This window comes from Diceros bicornis, chromosome 17 (assembly GCF_020826845.1).
Source record: "Diceros bicornis minor isolate mBicDic1 chromosome 17, mDicBic1.mat.cur, whole genome shotgun sequence".
Classification (NCBI taxonomy): Eukaryota; Metazoa; Chordata; class Mammalia; order Perissodactyla; family Rhinocerotidae; genus Diceros; species Diceros bicornis.
The window spans coordinates 11,084,363-11,099,176 of record NC_080756.1 but is presented as its reverse complement, the minus strand read 5'-3'; the positions used below and the strand labels follow the sequence as shown (position 1 = coordinate 11,099,176).

The 14,814-nt window shown below is 39.0% G+C and overlaps 1 long non-coding RNA gene across 1 annotated transcript; it reads right to left on the bottom strand.

Annotated features, from left to right (window-relative positions):
* Positions 1–5,329: 5,329 nt before the first annotated feature.
* Positions 5,330–12,009, bottom strand: LOC131415622 (uncharacterized). The gene is made up of 3 exons (XR_009222501.1): positions 11,748–12,009; positions 11,348–11,431; positions 5,330–5,667 (listed from the first exon to the last, which is right to left on the bottom strand). It is a non-coding gene; the product is annotated as an uncharacterized LOC131415622 (long non-coding RNA).
* Positions 12,010–14,814: the final 2,805 nt, after the last annotated feature.

Here is a 14,814-nt window from a genome sequence, read left to right as displayed (position 1 = left end):
GACTTACAGACACAGTAATTGACTATACATTCCTATTGGAAGATAGCCTAATAACAAAAAGAGGTACAAAAATGGCCTCCCCCCTCCAAACAACAACAAAAAAACCCAAAACTGTTTTCAGTAATCATATTGTGGTGGTAATGCCAAGATCATTATTCTGAGGCTGTTGTTTGTAAATGGTGGGATAAAGCAAATGAGTAATTATGGTGGATTTTAGGTATGGGGAAAGGAGATACAGATGTAAGACTGATGAGGGCACTCGATTTTGAATTGGACATCAATATAAATTCATGTTGTGTTACATCTTTAAAACAACACATTTCCTAGCTCTGCCCACTGCAAAGGTGTAGAAACAATGAACTACCCAGTAGCAATAAACACCCTTACCAGACTGTGGCCTCAAAAACACCATTTCTCACTAAAAAAGAACCATTCTTGAAGAAATGGCTGATTCCACGTCTGGGGCAGGAAACGCTGAAGATGAGTCTGGAACATCCTTCATTAAGAAGGCAAGGAAGCCATCAAAGTCTTAGAAGTAGTGGATAATAACAACAACAAACAAACACATAGAGACAGAGATTGGATTGGTGGTTACCAGAGGGGAAGAGAGGACGGAGAAGGGCGAAAGGAATAATTAGGCACATGTGTGTGGTGATGGATTGTAATTAGTATTTGGGTGGTGAACATGAGAACATGATGTAATCCATGCAGAAATAGAAGTATAATGATGTATGCCTGAAATTTATACAATGTTATAAACCAATGTTACCATAATAAACAACAACAACAACAAAAAGACTTAGAGAATTGTGTCAAAGAACTCAGGAGCTAATCTGAAGAGATTCCCACTGGCTAGAGATAGAAGAGTTTGAGCATCAATAAGTATGATAACTGAAATGGATTAAAGACATCAAATATATTTAAGTTCATGAGTTTATAAAGATACTAAAAAAAGCCTCCCACTGGCAATCTTTGATGGACGTGAGAGAACCAAGTCATTATTTTGAAAATTGGTAAATAAATAGAAAGAATTAAGCATTAATCCTGCCTTTCCTGTTGTATTTCAGGGAAACCAAATAGATGTTGAAGGAAAGTTTCTCTTTATAGAGGCATTTCAGCAAATAAACAAATGATAGAATTAGAATAACACCATTTAATAAACCCTAATAAATTAATATCTAGGTAATGATAATCAATAGCTGCTAAGGGCACAAAAAGAGAGACAACCACAAATTAATAAGATTGCCAACAATGCATGTTGGAGAGGATGTGGAGCACCTGGAACTCTCATATATTGTGGCTGGAAATGTAAAATGGTACAACCACTTTGAAGAACTGTTTGACGGTCTCTTTTAAACAATCATTTCCATGCCTAAGTATTTACCCAGAAGAAATGAAAGTGCCCCCAAGACGACGTGAACAAGAATGTTCATAGCAGCCTTATTCGTAATAGCCCCAAACTGGAAACAATCCTAATATCCATAAAGAGGAGAATGGATAAATTATGGTATATTCCTATAATGGAATACTACGCAGCAATAAAAAAGGATGAACTAGTGTACTGATACATGCAACAACACAGATAAATTGAGAAAATATTACATTAAGTTAAAGAAAGTAGACACAAAAGAGTACACGCTGTACGGTTCCATTTATGTGGAGTCAAAGAACAGGCAAGACTCTCCATGGTGATGGAAGTGAGAAGGTGGTTGGCTCTGTGGGTGGAGGGGAACTGACCAGAGACTCATGGGAGGACTTTCTGGGGTGATGGAAATATTCTACATCTTGTTTTGGGAGTAAGCTACATGGCTGTGCAGAATTGTTAAAACTATCTAAACCAAACTGTTAAGATTTGTGCATTTTACTTTATCTTAATTATAACCCCATTACAAAGAAAGACAACCAGATTTTATGTGCCTCCTGATGGGTGTCTGCAACACTCAGTTATAAAATATTCTTTCCCAAAACGTGGAACTTAAATCTGATCAAGCTTCTAGATCTAAGTATCAATTTACAGGAAATAGAGGAAACAAAGAAACCTATTTAATGACATCTCCGGGACATGATCAGCAAAACTCAGACTGTGGGGAACTTTATGGCAGTACAGTCCTTAGACCCAGGCAAGGAGCCCTGCTCTGGCCCTCTGCTAGCTGTGCCCCTCCAGATGGGCTGAGAAGTACACGGGACCCAGGGGACATGCCCACCTAGAGTTGACGCCTCCTCTTCCAGACCATGTCCTGGCTCCCTAGAACCTGAACGTCCCAGTCTATATAACCCATGCCTGCTTTCAGGGCCTGCATGGGCCTATTCTCTGGTTCATCATCCCAAGGTTGGACTGTGTAGCTAGGGATGGCTGCCTACAGAGGGCGTAGATTGAGCTTGGACATGTGGGCTGGGGTATCCTTGAGAAGGGGATGGAGCCAGGGGTGGGAAGAGAATGGGACAGCCTGTGGGCCAAGTGCCAGCTCTCCTGTGCAAGCACAATCCAGTGAGGAATTCTAAGAAGTTTGGGAATTCTAAATTCTAATTTAGCCGTCTAGGTCGTTAAGGGGGTTTATTTGTTAAGGCAGGAGTACAGAACATATGTAACTGTTAGCTGGAGGTATAGCATTCAAATATTTAGATATATGGTATTTGGTGCTCCATTTGTGCTATTGTCCCAGGTCTGTAAATGTTAGGGTCGGGCCTACTCTCAAAACCCCTAAGCTCAAACAACGCAGTTACTTCCTCAAATAAATTGCAAGGAAAAAAAGAGGGAGGGAGAGAGAATCTATAGATTAGGAAATATATGAATGAATTGTAATGTATGGACCTCAATCTAACTATAAACAATGTATAAGACAAAAATTTGAACACTGATTAGATATAATTGATTTTATGAAGAAATTGTTAGAAGTTTTTTAGGTATGATAATGGCATTATGTTTTAAAAGCATCCTTATCTTTTAGAGGTACATATTAAACTATTTACAGATAAAATATCTTGGATTCGCTTCAAAAATTGGAGTGGGAGAGGGAGTGGACGCAAGATTGGGTGTGAGTTGAAGCTGAGTGAGGTACACAGGAGTTCATATTAGTCTCTCACTTTTGCACAAATGGATGAAAATAAAAATATTTTCATATGCTTATTAGCCATTTGTAGTTTGTGTGTGTGTTATTTGCTTATGTTCTTTCCCAGGTTTGTCTATTAGGGTGCTGGACCTTTTTATTTATTTATTTATTTTTAAAAATAATTTTATTTATTTATTTTTCCCCTCAAAGCCCCAGTAGACAGTTGTATGTCATAGCTGCACACCCTTCTAGTTGCTGTACGTGGGACGCGGCCTCAGCGTGGCCGGAGAAGCGGTGCGTCGGTGCGTGCCTAGGATCCGAACCCGGGCTGCCAGCAGCAGAGCGTGCGCACTTAACCGCTAAGCCACGGGGCCGGCCCTGGACCTTTTTATTGACACATAAGAGCTCTTTGTATATTAATAACATATACCTTTTGTTATATATGTTGCAAATATTTTCTCTTGTTCTTGCTTCAACTTCAATTATGGTGTGTGGGTGTGCAGGGGGAGTGGGTGTTTTCCTTCCCCTCACAGAGTAATTTTTAAGCCAGCCCTGATGGTCTAGTAGTTATGATCCGGCACTCTCACTGTCGCAGCCTGGGTTCGTTTCCCATTCAGGGAACCACACCACCTGTCTGTCAGTGTCATATTGTGGTGGCTGCCTGTTGCTGTGATGCTAAAAGCTATGCCACCGGGATTTCAAATACTGCAGGGTCACCCATCAGGGACAGGTTTTAGCAGAGCTGCCAGGATAAGACAGACTAGGCCACCCACTTCTGAAAAAATTGGCCATGAAAACCCTGTGAATAACAGTGGAGCACCGTCTGACAGAGCGCCAGAAGGGGAGAGGATGGGGCAAAAGCACCAGGCAGGGTTCCGCTCTGCTGGCCACAGGGTCGCTAGGAGTTGGAATCGACTCCACGGCACTAAAAAAAAAAAAAGTAATTTTTAATTTTATGTAGTTTAACCTAAACTTTAATAGTTTTAGGCTTTGGAGTCATGTTTAAAAGTCCTTTCTCATCACAAGACTATGAAACTATTCACTCCAATATTCATTTATTCTTACAGCTTATCTTTTAGTATAATGCTGTTGCAAAAATGTACACATATGATACTTGACATAAAATTGAATATTTCTTGTAATTTTAACCCCAAAGAGAAACACAACATTTTATATATATATATATATAATATACAATAGATACTTTATATATTATATATAATATATACGTACTTTTTGCTTTTTTAAAACTTCACACATGTTGGGCATCCTCTTTTTCAATATACATACATCTACCTCATTCTTTTTAACAGTTGCATGGTAACGAATTGTATAAATGAGTTTTTCTCAGTCTTTTTGCCATTATTGTCCCCCTAAGAAGACTTTTTTGACATTTTTTTCCTTAATCATCCCCCCCATGAAATTTCAATACCACACATAAACTATGAATCTGTTTATGTACTTTATGCATATTTGCCCTTTATACATAAAAAATAAGTTTTTTTCTATCCCCCCACAAGAACCAATTCTCACCTTCTTGGCTGTGAAATTGCCCCTTTGAGAATGGATGGTACAGACACTCCCTTCTTCAATTACTCCGCGTGTGTATGCTGTATTTGATATTCCAGTGCTACATTATCCATCTTTATCTTTATACATATATTTTGTGATTCTATAGGCTAAATTTCTAGAATTGAAAAGCTATGTCAAAAGATATATTTAAAAACTTAGCAGATATTGTTAAATATTGTACCAATTATATGCCAACCAATATATATTGAGAATCTGTCTTCAATTTTTACATTTAAGTCATAAATCCATTTGGAATTTATTCTGGGATGATGAATAAGGTAAAGACCTAATTATTTTTCTCCTTTAAATCTAGCTCATTGTCCTTAAATACTTTATTGAATTAATCTTTTCTTGACTTACCATATATTAAATATGGTAAATATTCATATATATATACACACACTCAGGGTTTGAATTCTGTTCCATGACTATTTATTCCTACTCTATTACCACCTTATGTTTATTATTCTTGCTTTATAATATATTTTAATATTTAATATCTGATTATACAATTCCCTTTTATGAATTCTCCCCCTATTTTCTTGGTATTTTAATGTTTTTTTCCTCTCAGTGAATTTTGAAGTAATTTTGCTTAGTTCCAAAACAAGCAAACAACAACAAAAAAAGCTCTTAAAATACTATTGGGATTAAGATTGGGATTGTACTAAATTTGTGGATTAATTTAGTGAGAACAGTAGAATACATTATAGAGTACATTATAGAGTAACAAATTTAAAACAAGGCATAGAAGAAACAATGTTGATTTAATGATGTATTAGGATGCATTAGGATATTTTGAGTAGTAAATGACAAAAATCCAGAAAAAACCCAAGTTTAGCATAAAAGAGAGTTTATTGGCTCATTTAACTGGGAAGTCCAGTGGTAAAGCTAGTTTTTAGGCCTGTCTGGATTCCTGGGCTCAAATACTGTCATCAGGACTTGATTTCTGTCTTCCAGGTTGGCTTCTTTAGCTTCAATTTTAGACAAGCCTCTATGTGGCAGCAAAGAGGGCCTGTCTGCTCCATGCCTATATGGTCTTTAGCACCTGCAACATCAGAGGAAGAGAGTCTTTTTCCTTATAGTACCAGCAGAAGTACCAATGACGGTTGTCATTGGCCAGATCTGGATCAAGTATAGGAGTTGGGGGTGGGAATCAGCCCCATTTGAACCACACAAGCTACAGTTGGGGAGAAAAGGTTTCCTGAAAGGAAGGCATGTGGAGTAACCAAAAATGCAGGAGTTGTGTACTGTAATACCCATTTACGTATAAAAAGAGGATTTTAAAGAAGCATCAAGAAATACTACCAACTTGAAGTTCTAATACTATTTTTCAGCATATCAAAAGTTACTTTGGGGCCATAAGGGTGAAAAGAAACTAGGTAACTGAGTAGGAAAATATGTTGAGAGAGTAAAAAAATATTATCTTCGTTATTGAATAATATTTGTTAGAATTATAATGCTGATTCTTGACAAATGACTCTTCTCTCCTTTCTTGATCTCATTATTATTTAGATGCTCCGAAATCTTGCTTCATAAATTGATCCTTTTGTGCAACTGAATCCTCTCCTTCTCTTTTTTCCCCGCTCCTAAGGAACTCCATCCCTACCTCCCAAAACAAATCAAAAGCCTCTTAATTCTACTGGTCTTTTAAGCTCCCCTCCTTATATTCATTGGTCAATTATAAAGAAATTGTTTAGTTGAAAGTTATCAATGATTTCCCTAATCGCCAAATCCAATGGCCTTAGATCCTTCTTCTTGATGGCCTGCTGCCTCTGTAGTATTTGACAATACTGACTGACCTTTCTTTCTTGAAATGTGGATTCCTAGATCCCATGAAATTCTCTCTCCTGGTGCTTCTCTTAGCTTGCTTGCTTTTTTTTTCTTTTGAGGAAGATTGGCCCTGCGCTAACATCTGTTGCCAATCTTCCTCTTTTTCCTCCCCGAAGCCCTGGTACATAGTTGTGTGTCATAGTTGTAGAGTTGTAGCTCTTCTATGTGGGACACTGCCTCAGCATGGCTTGATGAGTAGTGAGCAGGTCTGCGCCCAGGATCTGAACCAGCGAACCCCAGGTGCCGAAGCAGAACGAGCGAACTTAACCGCTAGGCCACCAGCCAGGCACTTCTCTTAGCTTTCAGACTTCTTCCTTGTTTACTTTGTTGGTTCTTCTTCCTCACCTTCTTTACATGTGGGGAGTCTCAAGGTTCTGGTTTCAAACTGTTTCTCTATTCACTATCTTGGCAGTCTCAAATGCTTCCTTACTTTCAAAAGAAAGGTATGCACCCTCTATTTAGCTGCTTCTGATCAGTTCCTCCCAACAGCTGCATGAACCAATCTTCTGAAAAATTTTTTTCTCTTCTGAATCCCATGGTGCCTTTTTCTTTTTCTTTATTTTTTTTTCAAATGGCACTACTTTCAAACTTGGATTAGTTATTTATGTACAAGGCCTGTCTTACCTTCTGGCCTACAAGCTTCCCTAAGAACACTTTCTAATTCAACCCTGCATCTCCTATACTGTGAAGCACAGTGTCTTGTATTAATTCATTCGTTTATTCAACCTACATTAAGCACCTACCATGCACTGTGCTAGGTGCTGGATAAGTGGTGAAGAAACAAATGTGGTTTCTGCCCTCATAGGATTTATAGTCTCACAAGATAACAAATATATACTGTGATATATGTTTAATAAAACTTTGAGAGAATGAATCTTACATCTTTAACTCCTCTCTCATCTTCTTTCCCCAAACTTCTGTCCTCCAATTCCTGCACCCTTTCCCTTGACAATCCCACAGATTTTTCAAACTCAATGGCTGAATCTGATTCATGTGCTGTGGACACCTATGATTGAAAAGTTTGTCCTGTGTACAAAATGGTCAAGTGCCTTCTCTCTCCAAACCTTCGGCTGATTTTAGTATTTATATTAAGGTTACCATCTCCTCCTCATTACCCAGGGGAAATCTCGGTATTCTCTTTGATTTCTTCCTCTTTCTTCATATTTAATTATTTTCAAACACTTATTCTTGTTTAGGCCCTTTTATCTATAGCAGGGCTTGAAAATTAGTGACCCATGAACTATATTTAGCCAGCAGAGATGTTTTGTTTGTTCCGTAAAATATTCTTAAAAATATGGCATTCTTGTTTCTCTTGAAAAACCAGAAAATCTGGCAACACTGGGTCCTCATTCTTGCAAGAATTCGCTGGAGTTCTAGATGGGACATCTAAAGTACCACTCTAATCTCTATCACTCATTTTTCTTACATCTAGTCCATCCCTCATTTATGAAACCTTCTTAATCCTTAGTTTGGGCATTTGAGTTTGCAGTCTCTGGCCTACATGATCACAGAATGTTAGTGCTAGAAGGGAATTAAGAAGTCATCTTGTCTCACAGTCTCCTTCCACCTCTTCTCTCTATCCTCTAAGAGATGGAGAAGTTGAGGCCCAAAGAACTTACACTACCTGACCAATTTTATACAGCTAATGTGTAACAGGATTCTACTATATGTCATTAGACCTCTTCCTCACCTTGGTGGGTAAGTCCCTAATCTAGAACAGTGTCACTCAAATTCCCCACCTGGGGCCCTCACCTAGAATTTCAGGTTTGAGGTCTCTGTGCTTAAAACTCTTGCTTTATCAGGCCCTGAGGCCTGAGACCTTTATCAGGTAAACCATGCCCTAAATGAGGCCACTTTCCTGTGGGGTTCTAGAAGATTATGATTCTCAAAAATCTGTCACCCCGCAATCTTTCTAGCCTTATTCTCTAGTGCTTACCTGCATATGTTTCATAATCCCAGGTGTGTGTGTGTGTGATCTCCAAAACATATACTATGCTCTCTAACCTTTTTGATACTGTTTAGTGCTAGTCTCTCCACATAGATTATGCTTTCCCAATGCCTGCCTGACATAACTTTTTCCATTCTTTAAAGTCTACTTGAATGCTATCTCTTCTATCAAGTATAGTAGTTAAGAAGGTGGTTTGTGTGGGACAGACTTGGTTTGAAATTCTGGCTCTGTCCTTTACCAGCCATGTGACCTTGGACAATTTAGCTAATCTCTGTAAGCCTCAGTTTCCTCATCTGTAAAAGGGGAATAACATCCCCTCTTACAGATGGGTTGACCATGATCTCGCTGGTTGAAAGTAATTCTATGTAATATAGAAATCTCATCTCACCTTTTGCCTCAAATACTGTCTTGATTTATAGTTATTCATATTAGTTATTCTAGTATTTACCATACTAATTATTCAGCGTACTAGTTATTCATCATATATTATAAATATGCTATTATATATTATAGTTATTTTTTCACAATAGATGAGGGCAGGTACTTTGTCTTACATGTGTTTATATTTCTCACAGTACTTAGTAAGAGCCTGTAATTAATGAGTTAATGAATATGAGTATAACCTTTCTGAGATAGTCCCAAATTCTATAAAAATAGAATAAATACAATGGTAAAGCTGAATCTCATATTATTCCCTTATGAGGACCTTGGGAGAAATTTTTATCAGGCTTCTATACCAAAACTATACTTCTCTTAAGCAAGTTAAAAAAATCTCATAGAACATGTGAAACTTATAACTATGTTTTCCCTTTGCTTTACTTGCTAGGAACTTCAGAACCTAATTTGTGGTGGCACCTTTCTAGCAATTACACAGGACTGTTTGGCATGAACTTTTTTTTTTTAAAGATACTTTATTTTTTATTTTATTTTATTTTTTTTGTGAGGAAGATCAGCCCTGAGCTGACATCCGTGCTAATCCTCCTCTTTTATGCCGAGGAAGACTGGCTCTGAGCTAACATCTATTGGCATGAACTTTTTTAGGTATTAACCTACCTCTGCCTTTATTTTGTTTTCCAATTACCTTTTGCCTCTGTTTTCTCTTCCAATCATTTTCTCCTATTATACTGTATATCTCTTTCTGAGCACACTCAACCTTTTGTGAAAGAGGTGGGGCATCACTAAATAATATGCATCTATAAAATACACTTTTAAAAATAGTTCTTAAAGCTTGTTAAAGCATCTTCTTTTTTTTTTTAAATAGGGTATTTTTTTTTTTGAGGAATATTGGCCCTGTGCTAACATCTGTTGCCAATCTTCCTCTTTTTTCTCCCCAAAGCCCCAGTACATAGTTGTGTGTCATAGCCGTAGAGTTGTAGCTCTTCTACGTGGGACACCACCTCAGCATGGCTTGATGAGCAGTGTGTAGGTCCGCGCCCAGGATCCGAACCAGCAAACCCTGGGCCGCTGAGGCAGAACACGTGAACTTAACCACTACGCCACTGGGCCAGCCCCAGCATCTTATTTCTTTTGATCTGATACTTCAGAGAGCCATCATCTACTTCAAGGACGTGAGGAGAACACTTCTCCAACTTCCCATCCCACTTATAAACTTATTCACCTCTTTAAAAGGGCAACATTTTATTTGTCCTTACAAAATATATTTATCATTTAGAATACAGAGAAGAGCAGAATAGATGAAAACAAAAAATCCCTATGTTGTAAGAACCTACATACTGCTGCTTTCATAACTCACTTTTCTCTCTTAACAATGTAATTTATATCTTTCCTTATCATTAAATAGTCTTCTACATCATCCTTTTTAATTGTTCAAAGCATCCCACTGATTGTGTATCAAGGTAAGTGAAGTCAATCTGACTGCAACTCCACATTACCTTTCTAGAAAATATGAGATGCTCTTCAACTAATGAGCAAACTTCTCTTATCTGCAACCATGTTATCTATGTCTAAGAAGTATGGGTGTAATATATATTTAACCTATCTACTGGTGGACAAGCTGAAATGAACCCTACTCAGCTTTATATATGTGCAGTTTTGATTATTTCCTTTTGAGAACTTCCTAGAGGTATACTTGTTAAGTCAAAGTATATACACGTTATGGATTTTTTAACTTTTTTTTGGTGAGGAAGATTAGCCCTCAGCTAACATCTGTTGCCAATCCTCTTTTTTGCTGAGGAAGACTGGCCCTGAGCTAACATCCGTGCCCATCTTCCTCTACTTTATATGTGGGACACCTGCCACAGCATGGCCTGATGAGTGGTGAGTAGGTCTGCACTGGGATCTGAACCTATGAACCCCAGGTCACCAAAGTGGAGCACACGCACCTAACCACTACGCCACTAGGCCAGACTCACATTTTAAGAATTTTGATACATAAAATGCCCACTGGAGGGGGGAGACGTACTAGTTTTTAGTCCCACCTTCAATGTCTGTTTCACTGAACCCTTGCCCAATAGGTATCTTATTTCTTTTTAATCTTTCCCAATTTAATATGCATTTAATATGCCATTTATATTTATTACTAACGTAGCTGAACATACCTATTTATTGGCCATTTTTATATATATCTTTTGATATACTTTTGTTACTCCTTTGCCAATTTGTAATAGTTTTTAAATGATTAACATCCATACCTACCTTGACATCCTCTTTCCCGGTTCTGCCTCCTACCTAAGCTAATTTATGTACTTGATCTATGGATCTCCTTTTCTCCTACTTCTTTAGGGATTCATTCACTTATCCTCTTTCTTGGCAGTATCTTTAACCTCTGACTCCCAGTTTCTTTTCTTATACTAATAAGCATCACCAAATCTTTAACCTCTGACTCCCAGTTTTTTTTCTTATACTAATAAGCATCACTAAGTCTCTTCTCCTTAAAGAATAACCCCAGCTTTTTTCTTTCACTTGCCATTCTCCTCTGGCTGCTGACCTTTCTCTTCTCCTTTACAGCCAAACTTCTTGAAAGAATGGTCTTCACATGCTGCATCCACGTCTTCTCTGTCTCTTCAACTCACTACAAACAGATTTACATTAAGGTCTTCAATGCCTTCTTTGTTGCTAAGGTTTTAATAACACAATTATATCATATATATACATATGTGTGAGAAGGCAGGATACAAAATAATGCTTCCCAAATAAACTCAACTATGTAAAAAATATTTATGCAGATAAAAAAACTGATAGGTAATACTTGAAAATATTAAATTACTTCTGGTAGTTGGATGACCGGTAAATTCTTTTTTGTTTTTAAAATTTTCCACAATTTTAAAAGAATAATTTACTTTGAAATTGGAACACATTACAACGTAAATTAGAAATTCTGAACTTACATTATCTAACACGAGGCAGAAAGCTAGAGAAGTGACAGTGAGAAGGTACTGGGCCACACTTCATTTCACCGAAAGGCTCAAAGAACAAGACGGCCTGACCCAGATCCCCCGGGCAGGCGCTCCCGCGGGGCACTACTGGATAACCTTCTGATAGGACAGTCTGCTCTGAAAAGGGCCCTCTTGCTCCACGCTCATCCCAAATGACCTCTGAGCATCTCAGCCTTTCCACCTAAGCTCTCCAGACCGCGGATAACCGGCAACTGCCGCCGGTTGCCCTGGTAACAGCGAGCGGACGCCCAACCCCGCCTCCGTAACTCTTCCCAGAATGCCGCGCGCTGTCTCCTAGTCACTTCCCGGTTCGGAGGGCTGACTCCTCCCGGAAGTAAATGTCCGTCAGTCGCCTGGCCATTTCTACCTTGTGGGGTTAGTGGGCTGTGTGGTGTGTTCCTGCAGAGGGCAGTGGGGGCTGTTGTGTTCTCTCCCAACGTTCACAATGACTGGAAAGCAGGGAAGGCTATAATCTCACCGAGCTTTTGTTATCCCGGGATAGATGGGTTAGACGTTAGTTATTAAAAAGCTGAAAGGTGGAAAGCGCTTTAAAATTATATGCAACTTCATTTTTTGCTGTGATATATTTAAACAACTCACTTCCTATAAGAAAGCAATTCTTTTTGCTTTAGAAAATGAAGGCAAATACAAAACAAAACAAAAAACCGAAATCCCCCTCACCAGAAACTACCCCTGTGAACACTTTGGAGCAGTGTTCCAATCCCTTTCTAAGCCTATAATAAATAAAATTTCAAAATGGTGTCACGTCGTATATGCTGTTTTGTAACTTAAAAAAACTTCTAGGAACATAGTTCTTTTAAAAAAGACACTTCAACAACACGGTTGCATGTATTCCGTTGTACCTCTTTTTTTTTGTTTTTGTGAGGAAGATCAGCCCTGAGCTAACATCCATGCTAATCCTCCTCTTTTTGCTGAGGAAGACTGGCTCTGAGCTAACATCTATTGCCAATTCTCCTCCTTTTTTTCCCCCAAAGCCCCAGTAGATAGTTGTACCTCATAGTTGCACATCCTTCTAGTTGCTGTATGTGGAATGCGGCCTCTGCATGGCCGGAGAAGCGGTGCATGGGTGCGCGCCGGGGTTCCAGGCCCAGGCTGCCAGTAGCAGAGCTCGAGCACTTAACCGCTAAGCCATGGGGCCGGCCCCCCATTGTACCTCTTGTTGAGCATTTAAACAGTTTCCATCCTTTTGCTGTTAATTAGTGCTGCAACAGAGAAATGAAAATCCTTATAGCTAAATCTTTGCCCATGCTCTCATTTCTTTGTGGTAATTATTTATTTTTTTTAACTTAGTCATTTATATTTGCACTTCCTCTCTCTCCCTAATGCCTTCCCATTTCACCCCTATGTCTTTATACTGTAAGTGGGTGAAGTTACACATATGGCATCCAAAGCCTACTCAAGTTTTTAAAGTTTATTTTTCTGATTATAAAGGTACTACGTGCTTATTGTAGAACATTAGGAGAATTCAGAAGAATATAATAAAAATATTCCAATGCCTAGACAACTATTGATCATATTTTGGAATAAATGTTTTCTAGGTTTCTCTCTGTTGCCTGCAGAATGAATATTGAAAATATATTTGCTAATTTGGTAGGGAAAAATGGCAGCTTTTAATTTGCATTGCTTTACTTTTTCATGTAGCTGAATAACATCAAATATTATTTCAAATGTTTACAGGCTATGGTCCATTTCAGGCCTCAGCCTCCCTATTTAGCCTCCTTGAGTATTCCAGACTAATCACATTAACTTGCAATGGTCTAGTTTTCCATATATGTGTGTTTAGTTCCCTAACTAGATTGAAAGCTGGTTGTGTGATCCTGGATAAATTATTCAATTTTGCCAAGCCCACTTTCCTTATCTGCAAAATAGTGATAATAATACTTACTTTGCAGGGTTGTGGTGGCGATTAGAAATAATGTATCCAAGACGAGCCCAATAAAAAGTGGCTTTTTTTTTTTTACTTATAGCATTAGTAGTCTATGTATTTCAGAGGTGTTTATATTTTTATAATATTTCAGAGTGAATAATCCTAGCATCCCACCCAATTTAAATATTTATTGAACATCTGTGACATGTAAGCTACTGTTCATAATCCTTAAGGCCTCTTGAGCCTGTATTATTTAGATGTGTTTTTTATATAAACCATATGCTCCTCTTCAACCTCAGCAATTCTCTTATTATTCTGTTTCTGCCTGGCCCATCACAGTAGGTGCTGAATAAATGTGTGAGCTGAACTGAGTAATTCAGTGGGAAAAGAGAAACACAAGTTAGTTGAAACCTGTCGGGCTGTGATGAAAGCCGTAACAGGGACAAAGTACTTTGTGCCTTGGGAGATCAGGAAAAACTAATTTTGATTGAGGCATCTGGGAATGCCTTGTGGAGTGGGTAGATTTGATCAAGACCCGGATCATAAAGACTGAGGAAAAGGGGCTAAAAGATGGAAGTTCGAGTTAAGGCTCGGAGGTAGAAGTAAACAGGCTGTGTTTTCTTATTAGAGAGTTATTTGGGGTGGCGAGAGAGTAGGGTGGGCGAATAGGCTCAGATGAGGTAGAAAAAAAGTAGTTGGATCCTATGTTTTGAAGATTTTTATGTGACCAGTCATAATTGTAGCTTTCAAACGTTTCTGAAAAACACTGCTTTCAATATAGCTTGGGGCATCAGGAAAGAGGTAGGCCGGAGGCTGCAAACAGCCTGTTGATGGACAAGGCAGGAACTGGGAGGACGGCAGAGAGCTTCAGAGGGAAAAGGGGACTTAGTTGCCAGTATTGGCTAGGAGGTGAGGATGGCGTTAAACGAGGAGGCGGGCTGCAGAACGACGCTTATGAGGACCGGACAACCACACTGAGGAGCAGCGGCGACGCCCACGGCAGCCTGACGCAGCGAGCAGGCGAGGGCACGTGCCAACCCAAGCTTCACCGCCCAGCTCGCGCCCCGCCCATCTCCCCGCCCAGCTCCCGCCCATCTCCCCGCCCAGCTCCCGCCCATCTCCCCGCCCAGC